We start from the raw sequence: 20,538 nt of genomic DNA, 5'->3' as shown, positions 1-20,538 counted from the left end.
TCTCTGGCTTAGTGTATGTGTGGAGTGATGTGGGGAGTGGAACAGGAAGCAGCCACTTTCCACAACATATTCCATTCCTAGATGAACAGCTGTCCACACAAAGGTTAATGCTGGTTCTAGCAAAACTGTTTATGCTCTCTGCCTGCAGCAACCTTGCACCGGGAAGCATCAAAAGACAAAGATGGAGGAGCTAGTGGGACCAGGAGAGGCAAGGCAGAGTTGTGGAGGGATGGTCTCTCTGGATTTGGAACTTTCTTTCTTCATGAATCCTCAGGTGCTAGAGGGCATGTCCTCTTCCCCCAAACCCCTGAGGTAAGCCTTTGATAAGAAAATAAGAATGGCCATATAGGGTCAGACCGGTAGTCCATCTATCCCAGTATCTTGTCTTCTGACTGTGGCCTGTGCCAGGTGCTTCAGAGGAAATGAACTTATCAAGTGATCCTCCCCCTGTTGTCTAGTCCCAGCTTCTGGCAGTCAGAGGTTTAGGGACACCCAGAGCATGGGGTTGCATCCCTGACCATCTTGGACAATAGCCATTGATGGAGCTAACTCCATGAGCTTATCTAATTCTTTTTTGAACCCACACGTATACTTTTGACCTTCACAACATTCCCTGGCCACGAGTTCCACAAGTTGACTTCTTTAAACAATGCACAGCACTTCCTTTTTGTTTGTTTTAAACCTGCTACTGACATAACCATACGGCTACGAGTAGCCTAGAATTCCTTCTTACCTGTAAGGGGTTAAGAAGCTCAAATAACCTGGTTGGAACCTGACCAAAAGGACCAATGGGGAAAGAAGATACTTTCAAATCTTGGGGGGGGGGGGGGAGGTTTCTTGTTGTGTTCTCTGGGGAAAGCAGAGAAGCATCAGGTCAAAAAACTCCTTCTATAAACCATCCTGTACAAGTCTCTGATATTACAAAAAGAGTAAGTAAATAAGGCAAGGTGCGTTAGATTACCTTTTGTTTTCAACTTGTGAATTTTCCCTTTGCTAGAGGGAAGTTTATCCTGGTTTTTTTGGTAACTTTAAAGTTTTTGCCTAGAGGGGAATGCTCTGTGTTTTGAATCACATTACCCTGTAAAGTATTTACCATCCTGATTTTACAGAGGTGATTCTTTCCCTTTTCTTTAAATAAAATTCTTCTTTTAAAAACCTGATTGATTTTTTTTCATTGTTCTTAAGATCCAAGGGTTTGGGTCTGTGTTCACCTGTACCAATTGGTGAGGATGTTATTCTCAAGCCTTCCCCAGGAAAGGGGGTGTAGGGCTTAGGGGAATAGGATTCCAAGTGGTCCTTTTCCTGGTTCTTTGTCTAAATCACTTGGTGGTGGCAGCATATTGTTCAAGGACAAGGTGGAATTTGTGCCTCGGGAAAGTTTTTAACCTACACTGGTAAAAATAAGCTTAGGGGGTCTTTCATGCGGGTCCCCACATCTGTACCCCAGAGTTCAGAGTGGGGAAGGAACTCTGACAGCTACCTATTAGTTTCATTGGTGAGCCCTGGTTCTTGTGTTATAAGAAGGTGTAAATAACACTTACTTTCTCCACCATTCATGATTCTATTGCCCTCTATCATATATCCAACCCTTAGTTGTCTCTTTTCTAAGCTGAATAATCCTAGTCATCTTTTTAATGTCTCCTCATATGGAAGTTGTTCCATACCCACTAATCATTTTGTTGCCCTTTTCTGTACCTTTTCCAATTCTAATATATCTTTTTGAAGTGGGGCAACCAGAACTGGACACAGTATTCAAGGTGTGGGTGTACCATGGATTTATATCAAGGATTATGATATTTTTTTCTTTCCTTTTCTTATGGTTCCTTTTTTGAGTGCAGTGGCAAATTGAGGAGATGTTTTCAAAGATCTTGGAGTAATTGTGGATAGTTCTTTCTTGAGTGGTATCAGTTAATTTAGACCCCATCATTTTGTATGTATAGTGGGCTTATGTTTTCCAGGGTGCTTTACTTTGCATCTATCAACATTGAATTTCATCTGCCATTTTGTTGCCTAGTCACACAGTTTTGTGACTCTTCACAGTCAACTTTGGACTTAACTATCTTGAGTAGTTTTGTATCCTCTGCAAATTTTGCCACCTCACTGTTTACCCCTTTTTCCAGATCATTTATGAATATGTTGAATAGGACATGGCCTTAGTACAGACCTCTGGGGAACGCCACTATGGACCTCTCTCCATTCTGAAAACTGACCATTTATTCCTACCCTTTTTTCCTATCTTTTAATTAGTTATTGATCCATGAGAGGACCTGCCCATGACAGCTTACTTTGCTTGAGAGCCTTTGGTGAGGGACCTTGTCAAAAGCTTTCTGAAAGTCCAAGTATACTATATCAATGGATCACACTAGTCTACATGTTTGTTTGCCCCCTCTAGAATTCAAATAGAGTGGTGAGGCACAATTTCCCTTTACAAACGTTGTATTGACTTTTCCCAAACATATCACATTCATCTACATATCTGATAATTCTGGTGTGTGTTTGTTTCAGCCAGTTTTCCTGGTATTGGAGTTAGGCTTAGCAGCCTGTAATTGCCATCTCTGGAGCCTCTTCTGCGATTTGACTTCTTGCCTGTGTTCTAATTGTGTTTCACAATTGACTTTAAGGTCTTAGTTTTATGGTAAAGTGAGATGTTCATATCTTGCATGCTCAGAAAAGCTTCCTTGGAAGTGTGGTCATGTGTGGGAGTTCAGTAACATTTAGGTGAAAGTTCTGTATTGTTAGTTGGTCCTTTAACCTATGAGATATGAGCAGACCACGTGATCCAGCAACATTCTCTACTTCAATATGGAGAATCTGAACTCTAATTTAAGTAGCTTATCCTAAGCATCTTAACCAAAAATAAAGGGCCAGTGTTACCACTGGCACAATCCAATATGTAACTCCATTGGTTTCAATGGAGTTGCAGTGGATTATGCCAGTTGTAATTTTCACCTAATATATCTTCATGGATTATTGTTGACTGGTTAGAATGTGGAAGCAGGAGTCAGAAATTTTGGGTTCTATTCCTGGTTCTGCTACTGACTTGCTGTCTCCTCGTCAGCAAGGAACGTAGGCCTAAATTTTAAAACGCCCATGAATGTTTGGTGCCTCCAGTTCTGGGGTGGCCAGGTCAAACACTAAGGGCCTGACTTTCCAATTTCCTGGGGATGACATTACATAACTACTTTCTGGCTGTGAAGATTATTAATGTTTAAAAACTTATTTGAAATCCTTGGATGAATGGAGATATAACTGTGAAGTATAATTATTAGGCAAATAAATACAAATTTCTCTGTTCTTGCTCATATATTTGAATTTCCAACCAAAAAAATTATTCTTTTGACTCCTGTGTTAAAAAAATAAATGGTTTGTCCTGTTGACTGCCAAGGTATATTCTACTGTGGAAGCAAGTATTTGCCATGTCAAGAATGTACAATGTGGGCAAGGATGTATGTTGGAAACATCTTTATTACATTGTTTCAGACGCCACCTATTTGTGGATGGCCTGATGAGGGCCGGCCCACAACATTTTGGCACCTGAGCTGGGAAGCTCAAATGATGCCCCCTCGCTTGGGCCCAAATGTTGAAAGGTCTCAGTTCTGCCTTCTTCCTGTTCTACTCCTCTCATGGAACTGCTCTGCTACCTACCCCAATAAAGGAGAACAACTTAAAATGCCTCAAAAATTTTAATTAACACTTACATTTACTGTTTAGGCGTTTGAAAGTTAACTTTTCTTGTCTGCATAGTAAACACCGGCATTTTTATCTGTTTGAATAATCAAAGTGATGCTTTCTGTGCCTTCTTGGTTGCAAAGATTTGAACTGATTCCTGCTGAATGTCCACAGTCTGGGCCAGCTCATACTCTATTGAGATGGTTGCAAGGCCAACCAGCCTCTCCTGTGTCATTGTGGAGTGTAGATGTGTTTTTATTCAGCTTGGAGAAGCTGCGTTCTCCACTGGCAACTGTTACAGGAAGTGTTAGAAGTATGCGCAGAGCAACAAAGCATTTGGAAAGCGTGGTCATCTTATTTGTGCACTTACATTTCAGCAGGATCAACTCCAAAGGCTGTTCTGGAATATATCTTAAAAGGGCTTTCGGTTCACCTAAATCATTTGCATCCATATTGTGCATGTCATCATGTGTCAACACTATCTGTAGTGCCCTGCATTGCTGGTGTAGGGCTTCCTCAGGTATAGTGAGGAGTTTTGGAATATCATACAACATTCCAAATATACTGCTGTGTTCCTTGAGCTGCATGAAACGTTCAACTCACTGTATTGCACAATCTAGCACCTGGTTAAAGAATTCAACTTTGAATTGTTGTTTGGGGTCTCTTATGGGATTATCCCGTGCCTCGTAATCAAAATGTCATCATCTTCGGTGACACTTGTATTCTTGAATGGGTGGGAAAATAGCTTCAGTGTGAAGTTCCTCTGCCAACTTCTGTGCACTCTTCAGAATGTTTTCACATCTCTCATCTGACCAGTAAGACTGTATTATGACTTTGTCCAGTTGTTCCATTGCTCCAGATATATCAAGGTCAACACCTTGGAGTCTCTTGCTTACAACATTTTATTTCAAATAGTATGTCATGCCACAACACTAAGCACACAGCAATGTGAAGTTACGTACGTTTCTGGTGATTCCATTTCCCTTTGCCGCTTTTCTCCCATGAACAGTTCCTGTCACAGCATTATCCTCCATAATGGCAACTATGACATCATCTATCTTCCCAATTTGGTGTTGGATAGGCTTTATCGCCTGCAGTTGACTTTCCCATCATGTGGCTCTGTGGTTTCAGTGTCAGAGAGGATGTTCCCAGATGTTTCTTCAAAATTTGCCATTGAAGAGTTGATGCAGAGAAAAATACATAGATGCTTTGAATTAAATTAAAAAATTCAGCAGCCTCACTAGAAGCTGATGCTGCATCACTGACGGGGCCAGCTCCAGGCACCAGCATTCCAAGCAGGTGCTTGGGGCGGCAGGTAGAAAGGGGCGGCAGTTTGTCCAGCAGCAGCAATTCAGCAGCAGCTTCTTCCCTTTGCTGTCCATGGTGGCAGTTTTTTTTTTTTTTGTTTTGGTCACTGCTTGGGGCGGCAAAACCTGTAGAGTGGCCTTGATCACTGACCACCAAGTTCAATGAATGAGAACTGCATGGGACAAAAAAAGGTTTAACTCTCGGGGTTTAACTCTCGGATCCATGTCTGCACTCCTCTGTTCTTACCTCTCATGTTGGCGCTGTTATCGTAGCCCTGACCTCTCGTGTCAGCTATTGCAACTCCCATATCTTTCAGCTTTTTAAGAAGCACGTTTGCCATACCAGCTCCTGTAGTATCATCAATGTCAATAAATTCTAGAAAATGCTCTGACAGTCACCATTGCAGGGACATTTTCACTAGGTTCTGTTGTTGTTACAAAATGCACCATTAAAGTCATTTGTTCAGTATGGCTGATGTCAAGTGTGCAGTCCAGAATAACAGAGTAATATCTTGCTGACTTCAGATCTGCCACAATCTTCTGCTTGACTTCTGTTGCCAGTAACTCTATGATCTCATTTTGAATTGTTTTTCCAAGGTAGTGGTGTGTGTACATTTCTTGGGTGGTGACTCTTCTTAGATGCTCCTGGAGTACAGCATCAAACTCAGCCATCCGCTCCAAAATTTTAAGGAAGTTTCCATTGTTTGGCACATACAGCTGATCTGAAGTGCCACGCAGTACTAGGTTTTGGGTAGCAAATATTCTCACAATGACCATGAGCCTTTTCAGAACATTTTGCAGGTAAAGAGACTCTGATGCAATCTTCTCTTGATGCTGATCATCTATGGGGGCCTTGAACCTTAGTCTCATCTCAAGCTCTCCGGTGATTTGCTGCCTTCTCATGGCATGCCAGATTTCTAGCCAGATTTTTCCAGTCCTTTTGTTCCTGTAGAATCCAATGTGGCTGGAACATTAGACTGGAAGAGCTTGCAACAAAAACAGGATGCAGCATTCTGGGTTTTTGAGTACATAAGCCATGGCCTCTCCACTTTGTCACCCTTGGGGATTTCACGTCAGCAGTGTGCTGGATGGAAACTTCTATTTTCATTGTCTTTGGGGAACATGAAGTTTTTTACTTGCTGTGGCCCATGCAGTACAAGGAAGTCTCTCAGGCTACTGCTCAAGTGGGTCCACCGTCCTGGATCATCTCAACTTAAGGAACTAAATGCAGCAGCTGTTTCTTGCGCCTCCACCACACTCTTCTCTGATCTACACTTTCATTCAGGAATGTGCATGGTTACATCCATTTGAGATGGAGATATGGATGGTGCAGTAGCTGCCAGGTCACCTACACTCTGACTAACTGGAAGATCGGGCATCTCCTCACCACTCACATCCTCACTGGGGCCAGAAGGCTCACCGTGAATGTTTGTGTCTGTGTATCTCGGGAGAGCTCCTTCCTGCTTAGATAGAAAAGCTTCCTTTTGCTTTCTTTCATTCTTCTGAATGCTGTCCCAGAGGGGCGTTTTCTTCTTTCCCTCATGACTGCTGTTCTGTGCCAGCTATAGTGGCTCTCAACACTAACGCTCAGTTGAAGGGGACAGATTAGCAGGCTGGTAGCAGGGCCTGAATGAGGGAAGATATCAGCATCCTAAGGGCCTAACTGGCTCCTACTACTTCAGTTGCCTGCCTGTTCCCCTCAAGTGGGTTCAGGGAAGCAGCAGGAAACAGGAAGCTCCCTGAGAAGCTGGTGTTAATGAGTCCAGGCTCCTGGGGGTGCTAGAGAGGTACATAAGAGGCTCCTGCTGCTTTCTGTTATTCCCTCTCATCTTTTCACCTGCCTTCCTGTTGTCTCTTGTGCCCTCCTTCCTCCAGCACAGCACTCCACCATCTCTGTGCATCTAGAGCAGAGAGAATACATCTGCACCAGCAGCAGACACTAATTTTTGGGTTCTAGTGACACACACACACACACAGAGTCTGGCATCTGAGGCAGTCACCTCAGTTCGCCTCATGGCCAGTCCTGGGCCTGATTAAATTAGAAGCAGAGCAGGGTGAGAGCCAGCCAGTTTCTCAGCAGCACAGACATAAATCAGTGTTCCCGGACTGTATGTGCGACAGACAATTGGCGACTACATGCCCATAAGGAAGGAAACCTGGCACAGCATCCTAACGGACAGGCCTTGAGGACTGGGAATGGTTGCAAAAAGCCTGTTTTTGCTGAACTAGCCTTTAGCAGAACAGTTGTGGAGCCGATCTTAGAGGTATGCACATGCCAGGTAGGGTACTGCCCCCTTACTCTAAATGGTAATACCATAATAGTATGGTATTGCAAGTCAGCTTGTCCATTTTACTTACTTACTCACTCACTCTCTTCTGATACATTCTCTGTCAGACTTTCAGACACCTTTTTTCAATTGAATTTTTCAAAGGTTTCATGAATCTTTAAAAAGAAACTAAGATGACGATGGTCAGTAGTTATTTACTCAGCCAGTAATGCTTGTAACTGAACATTAAGGAGTAGCAATTCATTCCTAACAATGCTCCTGTTGTCTGAAATCTCCCAGGCAAAGAACCAGAAAATGCTTCCAAACTAATTGGAGGATACATGGAGAGCTTATTCTCTTTATACACAACACATCCCATTATAAATCACAACAACAAACAGTACATTTATTAATAATACTAGCTCCAAAGACCTATCAGCTCAGTTGAGTGCAAGACTTATTTTAGGGCCAAATCCTGTGCTCCCTCCATTGTGTGGGCATGCAGGAACCACAAAGAAATAGAACAGCTGGGGAGTGGCGGAGTAGGCCACGGAAAGGGCTAGAAGGGGACTATGCACATCCTGCACGCTCTAGGTAGCAGCACTCTGTGGCAGCTTGCTACCACAGTGCTAAAAAGAAGTGACAGTGGGTCAGGTGAAAGGTGTGGAAGTGCCAGGGGGTCTGCAGCTACATGGATTCACTGACTGAAACCTGCGCCTTGGGAGAGCACAGAGGCTGTTGCTCTGAAGATTGGGGAGGATTCTCTTTCCCAAAATCTCTGAGGCAATCCCCTACCCTTACCCAGAACAAATGGGCTATGTGCAGGGAAACAGGATTTGGCCCTCGAGAGCACATATGATTGCAAATTTTGTGCTGCAAATGGTACCATCATGCTAATGCTGACGAAGCAGCAAGTGCCAGGGTGTGTGCATCGAAGCTGCTTCTGTTTTTAGAAATATTAATTTTAAAACGTGCAAAACTGATTCACTGCAACTGATTTGAACAGATTTCAGTTTTGAGCTTCCCAGGCACTTGTAAGGTAAAGTTACTTTTTAAAGTATTATACAGTTGGGTGTCCCTTTAAATTTACTCCAATCTGCATTATATTTTAATTGCACCTGTAAAAGTGAGGAGATGTTGAGGTATTTATAGCTGGCAGCAGGAAGTGTGACCATGCTTTGTGTTGGAACTTGACTATTGGCTTCTTTATTGACTAGAGATAAAACTTTTGTCCTGCCCAAGCCAAAGGATGCATCACGTACGTGGAGATTGTGCATAGCTCTCAGTGTCATGCTCATGGTCACCCTGCTTGCTTCAGAGTACAAGCAAAGAACAGCCAAGTGGTGCTGGGGTTAGTCCCCTTGTCCCTCTCTGGGTCCTCATCTATTATTAAGCCTTTTCTTCGCTGCCAGTCATTAGTGTCTGACTCTTTAGCGCAGTCCTTCAAGAGACTCGCTGTACCTTTTTAGGATAGTTCTTTAAACTTCAGTGCATAAAATAGAGGTGAAATACTTGATTGGTAAATATAAAATGTTTTTAGCCTAGATAAAAAGAAGTCATTGTCTTCATCCATTGCTAAGTCAAAAATCATAATTATGGTCTACACTCTGCCTAGCTGATTTATGTATTGTCACACCCAGGGCCTGATTCTCCACTCCCTCATGGCAGTCACATGGCATATCACTAGTCTGAGGGAATGGAGAAACAGGCCCTGAGTCTTTTGCCAAAGCACTTTCACTTTGATAGTATGGGCATGTTGGCTACTCAGCTGTCTACCTGAAGCATTGCCAAAATATCACTGCACACTATCTGCTGTGTGGGGTTAGCCCAATAAAGCATTTGATATCCGATACAGACAGAGAGAACTTCTTTTAGTAACGTAAGGGAATGTAGCACCTCTCTTAGGATGGATGTGGAAAAAGCTAATGTACTCGATGCTTTTTTTGTCTCTGTCTTCACGAACAAGGTCAGCTCCCAGACTACTGCACTGGGCAGCACAGCATGGGGAGGAGGTGGCCAGCCCTCTGTGAAGAAGGAAGTGGTTCAGGACTATTTAGAAAAGCTGGACATGCACAAGTCCATGGGGCCGGATGCATTGCATCTGAGAGTGCTAAAGGAATTGGCGGATGTGATTGCAGAGCCATTGGCCATTATCTTTCAAAACTCATGGTGATCAGGGGAAGTCCCGGAAGACTGGAAAAAGGCTAGTGTAGTGCCAATCTTTAAAAAAGGGAAGGAGGAGGATCCTGAGAACTACAGGCCAGTCAGCCTCACCTCAGTCCCCGGAAAAATCATGGAGCATGTCCTCAAGGAATCAATTCTGAAGCACTTAGACAAGAGGAAAGTGATCAGGAACAGTCAGCATGGATCCACCAAGGGAAAGTCATGCCTGACTAATCTAATTGCCTTCTATGATGAGATAACTGGTTCTGTGGATGAAGGGAAAGCAGTGGACATGTTATTCGTTGACTTTAGCAAAGCTTTTGACATGGTTTCCCACACTATTCTTGTCAGCAAGTTAAAGAAGTATGGGCTGGATGGATGCACTACAAGGTGGGTAGAAAGCTGGCTAGATTGTCGGGCTCAACGGGTAGTGATCAATGGCTCCATGTCTAGTTGGCAGCTGGTATCTAGTGGAGTGCCCCAAGGGTCGGTCCTGGGGCCGGTTTTGTTCAATATCTTCATTAATTATCTGGAGGATGGTGTGGATTGCACCCTCAGCAAGTTTGCGGATGACACTAAACTGGGAGGAGTGGTTGATACGCTGGAGGGTAGGGATAGGATACAGAGGGACCTAGACAAATTGGAGGATTGGTCCAAAAGAAATCTGATGAGGGTCAACAAGGACAAGTGCAGAGTCCTGCACTTAGGACGGAAGAATCTAATGCACCGCTACAGACTAGGGACCGAAAGGTTCGGCAGCAGTTCTGCAGAGAAGGACGTAGGGTGACAGTGGACGAGAAGCTGGATATGACTCAACAGTGTGCCCTTGTTGCCAAGAAGGCCAATGGCATTTTGGGGTGTATAAGTAGGGGCATTGCCAGCAGATCGAGGGACGTGATCATTCCCCTCTATTCAACATTGGTGAGGCCTCATCTGGAGTACTATGTCCAGTTTTGGGCCCCACACTACAAGGAGGATGTGGAGAAATTGGAGAGAGTCCAGCGAGGGGCAACAAAAATGATTAGGGGTCTGGAACACATGACTTATGAGGAGAGGCTGAGGGAACGGGGATTGTTTAGTCTACAGAAGAGAAGAATGAGGGGGGATTTGATAGCTGCTTTTAACTACCTGAAAGGTGGATCCAAAGAGGATGGATCTAGACTATTCTCAGTGATAGCAGATGACAGGACAAGGAGTAATGGTCTCAAGTTGCAGTGGGGGAGATTTAGGTTGGATATTAGGGAAAACTTTTTTTTACTAGGAGGGTGGTGAAACACTGGAATGCGTTACCTAGGGAGGTGGTGGAATCCCCTTCCTTAGAAGTTTTTAAGGTCAGGCTTGAGAAAGCCCTGACTGGGATGATTTAGTTGGGGATTGGTCCTGCTCTGGGCAGGGGGTTGGACTAGATGACCTCCAGAGGTCCCTTCCAACACTGATATTCTATTATTTTAGTTTACATGCTATTTCACAACAACAAAGAATCCTTCACTGTAGGACCAGAGAGAGGATAGTACAACTCGATACAACACAGCTCAGTCTAACCTAGATCACTGAATACTGTGCTGTGTGCTTCTGTATCAGAAAGATAACAAATTGGAAAGAATTCAGAAAGGAACAATATGAAAGAGGGAAGCTGGTGGGGTTGGTTTTATGAGGAAAGAAATTCAATATCCTGCAGAGTTTTAATCGGTCAAAATCCCTGTTGGCTTCAATTGGTGTTTGGCTGAAAATAGACTGCAAGATTTGGCCCTATAGAAATATATTTTCCCTAATGAGTGACTAGAGGAAGAGACATGAGCACCAAAGGGGGAGAGGCATTCTGAAGGGGACCTCAGTAACAAGGGGTAATAGAATACTTCTGGGTGGATTCTGCACCACTGAATATGTGAAGAATTTATGTCCCCCAATGACTGTCTGATGGGGAAGCAAAGGGAAGCCACAAAAGCGGTCATGAGACCCTCCCCAGCAGTATGTTTCAGGTGCCCAGGGCAGTCAGCTGAGAGGTAAATCACTGTGGGGTGGGGGCAGGACTGGGGAAGACATGGCTGGGGGCTCCTAACCTGTACCAGGCTCAGTGCTAGTCCTGGCTAGGCTGGGGAGAACAGAACTTCCTCTTCCCCTGCACAGTATCTGGGGCCAGGTCAGACGTACCCCCAGGTTTTCAATGAAGTCACACAAATGAGGGTCATTCTTGTCAGTTGCCAGCTTGTGCAGATCAAGGAGTGACTGGTTCACATTCTTTTCCAGGTGCAAGGCACACTCCATTGCTGTCAGCCCAGGTTATCTCCCCCAGCTTTAGGAAGCTCTACGAACTCCTTTCCCCAACCCTGCGCTTCCTGCACCCATCGCTCCTCAACTGCAGAGGGAGGGATCGCTGTACAAGGAGGAATTGCTCCCCCATCCATCCAACCTCTCTGCATCCAGATCCCGCCGTAGACAGAACCACCCCAACGAGCTCCACTCCCCCTGCACCTGGACCACCCCGATAAGCCAACCACACCCAGATCCCCACCCTATTGAGCCCCAACCAGCTCCGCCTGGATCCCAACCCCACTGAGTCCCACTCCCCCAGCATCTGGATCCCCGCCCCAGTGAGCCCCCACACACACCCAGACTCCGCTGCTGAGCTCTTTTCTGCCACACACTCAGACCCCCCCGCTGAGCCCCAACCACCTTCACCTGGACCCCCCTGCAGAATTCATTACCATTGCACCCAGAACCCCTCAACAAGCCCCTGTGCATCTAGATCCCCCACTGAGCTGCCCGCACCCAGATTGCCCCTAGACTCTAGAGCAGGAGTGTCACAAGTGAAACACCAGTTAGGAGCAGATTAATCTAAATCTTTATTTAAAAAAAATATTGAGTGCAGATCCAGGGCTATGTCAGGTGAAAATGAGAGCTTGCAAGGATTTGCTGGTACAAATGTGAAAGTTTAATATTGCGATATTGCATAGCCCTGGATCTGCACTCTTTTTTTATTTTTTTTAAATAAAGATTTAGATTAATCTGCTCCTAACTGGTGTTTCACTTGTGACACTCCTGCCCTAGAGTCTAGCTGGCATCCATTTTAATAAACGCTGGGGGGCGGGACGGGGGAATCATCTTCATATCATTATAATTCCTTTCCCCAACAGAAAATTGGGCCATCAGTGTTTTCACATGAACTGAAAATGAAGCAGCTTTTGAATTCTGAAAGAAGCTAGAAATATTGTTAAATTAGTCAATGGAGGACTGATTTAGTGTCCTGAGATTTTACTGATGATATTCCAAGAGCACTTTTGAGATTATCAGATGATTCAAGCACTATCCCTTTATTGATCAAGACTTGGTAAAAATCAAGCAGAAATCTTAAATGACGTCCCTGCTATTTCTTGGCAAATGCAGTTATGGTGGGTTGTTGTATATTTTTATCACCTGAGCTACTGAGTGAAATACTTCTCAATACAAAAATCTCTGCTGCCAAATAACTTAAACAACCTTGCCCGGTTCAGATAAAAATTATTTTTAGAGTTTAAAAATATTAGCCAGGAAGCTGTAAGTCTTGTTTTTCTTAAGACCTATTTTTGTGGTCTGTTAGACTACCATCCTTTTTATAATAAGGGTTTCAGGGAGTTGGTTGCTATAGCAACAGTCTGCTTAATGCTTTCAGAGCAAAAACCAACTTCATTGTACATTCAAAGCAAGAAAGAATGGGAAGGGAAAGGAAAGGAAATCCAACCTCTGTCTGTCTGAGTGCTGTGAACTGCAGCATCCTGTATTCAATAGTAATGGACTGAACAGCAGCTCCTATTTTCCTGAATTGTTTTCTATTTTCTGCCACAAAAGGGCTTCTTTTGACGTTTACAGAAAACAAAACATAAGATGATGTGCCAGCATTTCTCAGTTCCAAGGTGCAGCATCAGCAAGCAGAGTTAACCACCACCCAGGGAATATTTCTTTAAAAGCATAGTTGAGAATGCAAAATACAAAACATCTCTTTCAAAGTTGCAGTTGTGACAATTTCTTGTGCAGTTTCTTGCTGTATTATTTACAGTGAATGTCTGCAATTATAAACGGTACTCTACCCTGTTTCCAGTGAAGTCAATAATAGTTTGTTTTGCCATTGAGCTCGATGAGAGCAGGATCAGGCTGCAGTATTAAATAAGCCTATGCCTTACACTTTTTGTTAATGATTAGAGCTGGGAAATATTGCAAGAAAAGTACTGTAAATATGCAAAAATAAATTGCTTTATATCCGTGAGCATTCCTATGAGCAAATATTCACTAGCACAAATCTTTCTGAAAAAAGAACACGTCTGAAAGGCATGAAAATTTGAATTGATGCCTGACATTTGCATTAAGTGATGTTGGGAAAATTATTGATGGGTTTCCTTTCGATCAGAGAGCACAAATGAGCTGAAGTGCTATGGAAAACTAAAATTTACTGCAAACTAGAGCTGTGAAAAATTTCCAGGTTTTGAAATGTCAAGGAAAAGTTTCATTATGTTCAGTTTTCATGAAAAATGTTCCTGTTTTTAACCAACTATATTGCAAACATAAGCAAGTAACAAACTGTTCATGTTAATTCATTAGTTAACCGTTCAAGAATAATTTGCTGTGTAAGTGCCTTATATTATAGCTACTCTTTAAAGAACTTAGGTCCTTTTATCATCTGATCTCTTGAACAGTGTAGTCCAGAGGCCACCTTTGTTTGTTTCTAATAAGGAGAGAAACGTGCCCATGACACATTCAATACACAGCAATGGAGGAAAAATAACCCTTAGTCTTGCTGAATCTTGGGGTCTGATTCTCCACTGCCTTGCACCTTGTATAGTCATCTACCCCTGTGCAAATGTGAACTGAGAACACAGTGCTAAGTTTGGTTTTGTTGTTGCCTTGTAGGGTTTAATTGTCTGAACTTGGTTGGCTTTTGTGGCTACAGCACTGTAGTTAGTGTGCAGGGCTAGCTGTATTCTCCTGGTGCGCAGACCTCTGCATTTTCATTTCATGCACAATCATTTGCAGTTTGCTACAGGGTGGGATTCCACAAAGTCAGCACATATCTCTAGTGTAGTAGTAGTAATAATAATAATAATAAATAATTTAAGAAAAGAACCATGCATCTATTACAGCTGGCCTGTTGTAGCAATTGTACAGTTTAGTTTTATGCATTTCCCACCCTGTGCAAAACAATCCTTCCCTGCTGCCTGTGCAACTTCAGGCTCAGAAATAGTAGGAATTGGGGATGGAGAGGCCTTCTGAGCCTGGGGGTGGTGGGTGTTATGTAGGAGAGGGAAGGCTTCTGAGCCCCGGGATGATTTGTCAGAGTCCTGGAGGGTTTTCTGGGAGATGGTCCAGGGCTGAGGGGGTGTTTTCCAAGCTGGTTTTCTCAGCCTTGAGGGGATAGGTATGGAGGAGGGGGGCTTCTGAGCAGGTGGGGATTGGATAGGAGGGAGCTGAGGGAACTGACCTTGTGAGATGGGAGAGCTGAGCACAGTTGGTTAATGAGAGCAGGAGAACTGGTGGGCATGGAGGAGATGGGAGGGTTAGAGCCAGATGTGGGGAAGGGGGAAAGGTTGAGGCTAAGAGATCAGTGAAGAGGTGACAGAGGGATAAATACTGTTTCCTCATACCTTGTCCTTGATTGTAAAATGTCCCAGTGTTTGTTTTTTATTTTGAATGGGGAAATAGGAAGAAAAAGTGGAAGCCTCTTCCTTCCCACATCTCCCATATGCCCCCAAAATGCTTCCCTGTGACACCCCATCATAATGTCCCAGTTTTTCCTTTGAAAATATCAATCAGCCTTCAAGAGAGGGGAAGAGGTTATGGGGAAAAGGCCCTTTGTTACCTGAAGACCCACTATTTAATTTAGGCAACAGCCACCACTGTCTCCTGTCACATTCAGTAACATTGCCATGACATTTTTAACCCTCATCCAAAGAGCTCACAGAGGGACAGAAGAGCCGTGCTTTAATGCCTCATGCAGTAAAGGGACTATCCACTCCCCATACTGTCAGCATCAGAGTCCAAGCGCTGGTATAAGATAAAGGACTTAGAACCTGCCTCCACAGCCACAGATGTTACTAAATGAGACACACATGCCTTGATTTGGAACAGAGTAGAGAGAGACTTGCCAAGTCATAGCTATATATACACACTGAAACCTTTCGTAAGTGGCCGCTAAAGGGATTGACTAGAATTGTTTCTTAATAAAGGTGATGGAGAATCGTGCTCAATTTTGGGTGCTCCCTTTAGATAGGAACATTAAGTACAGTTATCAGAGTAACAGCCGTGTTAGTCTGTATTCGCAAAAAGAAAAGGAGTACTTGTGGCACCTTAGAGACTAACCAATTTATTTGAGCATAAGCTTTCGTGAGAAATGAAAGCTTATGCTCAAATAAATTGGTTAGTCTCTAAGGTGCCACAAGTACTCCTTTTCTTTTTAAGTACAGTTAATTATGCATGCTTCCTGTGCTACAACTGGCCATCACTGACTCATGATTACAACAATGCCTCATCGCTCTAGTTATGATACCTACCATTTCAGATACATCCTGACTTACGTTTTACTGAAACTTCTAGAATAAAATAGCTACATGTTCAGGAAGAAAGTTACCCACTGAAGTATTCTGCTACCTGCTAGCAAAACTTTCCCATTGCAGACAGAAGTACTACTTTTGCTATGTTGTCTACTCCCACACGATCTCCCCTTTTTCTAGCTCTCAACCAGAGGTGACCTGCTTTTAAAGGAAATAACCAAACAATGAAAATGAGGAATGTCGTGACAAAACTTGTGCTCCCCAAATTGCATCAGGAGACCCTCAAACTCGGCTAAAGAAAACCAGCAGAGACTAGAATAGTGATTCAAAGTAGATCTATACTGAGATCTGAGGCGTGATTGCAGCTCGGGTAGATGTACTTGGGCTCGCATGGCTAAAATTAGCAGTATTGATGCGGCAGCACAGGGTTCAGGAACACAACTACATACCAGGGTCTATGTCCTGCTTCTACAGCCTACGCCGAAGCCTGCACTGCTGCAACTACGCTGCTATTTTTAGCCATGCTGGCCCAGGAAAAGATAGCACCGGTATGCTCTATCCAAGCTTCAATTGCAGGTTAGTGAGACCCTCAGGGGTGGGGAGGAACAGTGAATAGAGGAGGCTTCTCAGTGAGCAGTACTAAACCTTTGAAGCAGGCCTAGGGGTTTTGGTTTTATTTAAAATGTTGTCTTTATGGGGGCTTGGTGGGTTCCCCCTGCCACACAAGAAAAATGTGAAAACAGTATTCTCCAATGTCACCTAGCACTGCTGTGCAAGTGATCTCTCTGAAACACCACCACCAGTCTAATTAATTTGTGAGGTATTCTGTATTGTATTGCATTAGCATTCTGCTAATCGCTAATCTGGTATCCGCACTGAACAGCGTACATCTGTGCCTCTTCTATGCCAAATACACAACAAGGTGTGGCCCGTCACACACATTACAACCCCATGAAATATCTATGAAGACCATTTTGTATTAAGTGTATGAACGCCTATGTACCACTGTGAGCCAGGGATTATGTGTAACTCGTAGGGGGAGAGGGGGAAGGTTGCCACAGCTCCTCCAGGAATTAAAAACAGTAGGGGGTGATTAAGGTGAAGCGCTTAAATAATAAACTTCTCCAGGGATGTACCTCTCCCTGGGAAGGCTTGCATATACTGGTTCTGATTGTTTTTTCCAGCAACCAACAGACAAAGAAAGGGCTTTTGATGTAAAAAGTTTGTCTTTAAACTGACTTGGGGCCTTCTCTCTGATCCAACAAACGGATAACCCTTAGAAAGATTTTTGGCCTACTAGGACCCCATAAGACTGATGGGTGACTCCTGCTAAGCTCTTAGTATGTGTATAGGAACCGTAATTGGTTATTAACATGTTTTCTGGTTTTTTTTTCCTTAAGAATAAAGGAGCTTGCTTAGATAGAGCTGTATGGTCACTTGCAACTGTTCACTGCCCTCCGAGAGAAAGCAAAGCATAGGTGCTAGCCTTAAGGCAGAAGGGCTTGCTGGGGATACCATAACGTAAGGCAGGGAGTTGTGGAGCCTTAAAAAAAAACCCGGTCAGGAGAGCGAAAGATGCAGGTATCTGCCCAGAAGTGGTGATGGCTGGGAGCCAGAAACCTTAGGTGGGTGTCTTCAAGGGAGGACTGCAGGAAAATACAGGTGCAGTTATGTTGAAACGTAAGCCCCTGCCACGAGGAGCGCACAGTCTAAGGATGACCGCACAGACAAGCAGACAAAGGTCAGGAAAGGGGAGTACCTCCAAATGGAAAGTTTGGTACAAATCAACAAAAATTTATATAGAGAGCACAATGGAAGTGGGCTTTTAAAAGGAACTTAAAAATAGAGGCGGGGTAGGGACTTTACAGATGAATACAGAGAAACTGACCAACACGGCTGTTACTCTAAAAGAGAGACTGAAAACTCTCCTCCTTGCCTGCCCTCCCAAGAAAAAAACAACAAAATTCCTTTGTTTGCTACTAGCTGGCTGGTCACTACAAAATCAAACAGCTACAGAATATGCCTCAGCCAGTCCTTCTGCTCTACTCTCTCTATGAGCCAGCTGCTCTGTTCAATCCTCTTATATACTGGTATTGGTTAAAATGTCTGCTCAATAGATTCGATACTGACATTGATTTTTTTTTCCTCTGTGCCTTCCTATGTTTCATCAGTATTAAAAATAATTGCTGTAGTTTGAAGAACACTCCCCTCCCTTCTTTTTCCCATGAAACAATATTTGGTCCAATCCAAGGCAGATATTATGAGGTAATTCATTTGGGTAGCCAAAACCAGACCTGAATTTTTGCAGTTAACTGGCAGGAGGGTCTGCTAAGCCATTGAACAGGCAGTTGATGTGTTTTTATATTTTGGGTTTTGGCTCATCTGCACTTCTCATTTGTAACACACAGTGGTTTGCTGTGCTTGCGCTGTGCCTTAGCCACACCTGCTGAATACAGAACCTGGTTCCCCGTCAGTGAAAATCCTGATTACAGGGCTGCAGAACACTAGAAGCTAAATTCTGCTGTCAGTGCAAATCTGGAGTAATTCCAGTGCCTTCAGATTTATACTGGTGCAGCTGAGATCATAATTTAGCCCTCTACGGCTGCCAGGGAGAAAAAGAATCTCTATCAGACTGTAACCATGGAAACCCTGCTACTGCAGTCATGGGCAGAATGGCAAATCAATCTCTTCTGCTTCAAAATGAAACAAATTTAACACTGTTATAGAGCATCTGTCCTCTGAGAGAGAGCATCTTTGTTGAGAACTGTATGTCTAAAAATCTTTCCTGGTAAATACGCTGGTGAAATCCTTCTCTTCCCCTTTCTGACGAAGCTCTGATTTTACACACAGTAAAGATCCGTGGAAAAGTCAGATGCAGACAGTAGAGTGATACAGAGCCAAGTCCGGAAGCCATAATGTTTAATGAAGAAGAAAATTGTTTAATTTAGCATCTAGCTCTAGTGCCTGGGCACATGGTGACTAACATTCAAATGCACTAGTAAAGGCAGTGGCCCATCACCTTACTCTCCATTTTCTCTTGTTACATGGTACCATATGTCTCTAGCAGTAAATTTGTACCTGATGATGACACGTTTTGTCTCAGGAGTGGGGTGTGTCTTATTCTGTCAGATGAGATTTTTAGAATCTGCTTCTTGCATGCAAACAGGTTTGGGTAGCTCAATTTATAAATCCATAAGCCTCAGAAAAGGAGGCATTTCTGTTGAAATGCACATTCTTCTTGCCAACATTGGAGCACAGATCCATTATTTTAGATCACCTGTTTCCCTGTTCTATGCTACCATCAATGAGGGCTCTCAAGCAAAAGAATTGTCATTTCAAGCAGGGAGCTATTGCTGCCATGGCATTCTCTTTGAGTAGGGCTCATCTCTAGCATTCATTCTCCCCGTCTCTACTGGTAAAGGACATGGCTAACATAGCCATACTGATTTTGTTAGATCTCTCAGTTGTGTTGGATACTGCTGTTGTCCACAAGATTCAGTTTACTCAGCTGTGGAATCATATGGAAGTGGAGGGGAAGGCCTTTGAAGGTGTAACTACACTCTTTCCCTGCTCAAGGGCTCTCAGGTGCATTTCCTCAGGGTTCCATCTTTTTCTTTCCACCTGTTAAATATGTAGCTACAGCCACTAGGGATTATAATGGTATATTTTAGCCCACCGTGTTGCCAATATCTAGATGAGACTCAAATCTACATCTCCTCTCTGTCAAACCCAAATATTGCATCTCTGCTTTTCCTGTGCCTTAAGGATACAAGGGTGTATTCAGGGGAGCCAACTGCCTAGTTTAAGGTAGAGAGGATGGAAGTGAAGATGATCGGTAAGGGAAAACACTAGAGTTAGCCATGAATATGCCTTCTATTGGAGATGTATATCTGACCTTTACAATATCACTTTGCTGTATCTGGGTCATATTATACCCATTGCTTCTTCTTGCTTGCTAGATGACCGCTATGGCTTGCGCTGGACCGTCGTCTTTTATTTTATTTATTTATATATATATATACTTGGCCAAGATGCATGGCCATTCCTCTTTGATATGGACTTTGTTGCAATCATCTCTTCCTTTCTAATCCTAAAACTAGATTATTGTAATGTACTCTATGATATCCTTGAAAGGCACCCAAACGTATCAGCCGATATATGATGCAAGGGCTTAGCATTTGAATGAGATGAGCTATTATGAGCACTTACAAGTGCTTGGTACTCTGCCCTATCTACCTCTTCATTTAAGAGGGCAGTTCCAAATATATGTTAAGATCTATGAATCCCAAAAGAAATGTGGGCCCAGTAATCTGAGAGCTGACCTCTCTCTACTTGTGTCCAGTCATGGTGGCATAATCTGCTCTTGCTGTCAATTCCTGGGGTGTGGTCTCCTGTCATAAATATAAAGGGAAGGGTAACAACCTTTATGTATACAGTAACCGAAAATTCCTCCTGGACAGAGATACAGAATCACTTACCTGTAAGGGGTTAATCAGTTCAATTAACCTAGTTGGCACCTGACCAGAAGGACCAATAGGGAAAGAAGATGCTTTCAAATCTGGGGAGAAGGGAAGGTTTTGCTTGTGCTCTCTTTTTGTTTCCTCTCAGGACACA

General features: G+C 43.5%; 1 protein-coding gene across 9 annotated transcripts in view; it reads right to left on the bottom strand.

Moving 5' to 3' along the window:
* AMER3 (APC membrane recruitment protein 3) overlaps positions 1-20,538 on the bottom strand; it is a 58,321-nt gene that overhangs the window by 20,219 nt on the left and 17,564 nt on the right. Inside the window, exon 3 of one of the 9 annotated variants that reach the window (XM_073360090.2) lies at positions 3,412-3,641. The exons of the other annotated variants lie outside the window; for them this stretch is intronic. The gene's annotated coding sequence lies outside the window, so the exon portion shown is untranslated. Of the gene's footprint in view, positions 1-3,411; positions 3,642-20,538 lie in introns of those variants that run through there. 9 annotated transcript variants of the gene reach the window in all.

Source organism: Lepidochelys kempii, chromosome 9 (assembly GCF_965140285.1).
Source record: "Lepidochelys kempii isolate rLepKem1 chromosome 9, rLepKem1.hap1, whole genome shotgun sequence".
Lineage (NCBI taxonomy): Eukaryota > Metazoa > Chordata > Testudines > Cheloniidae > Lepidochelys > Lepidochelys kempii.
This window is presented reverse-complemented; position numbering and strand designations above follow the sequence as displayed.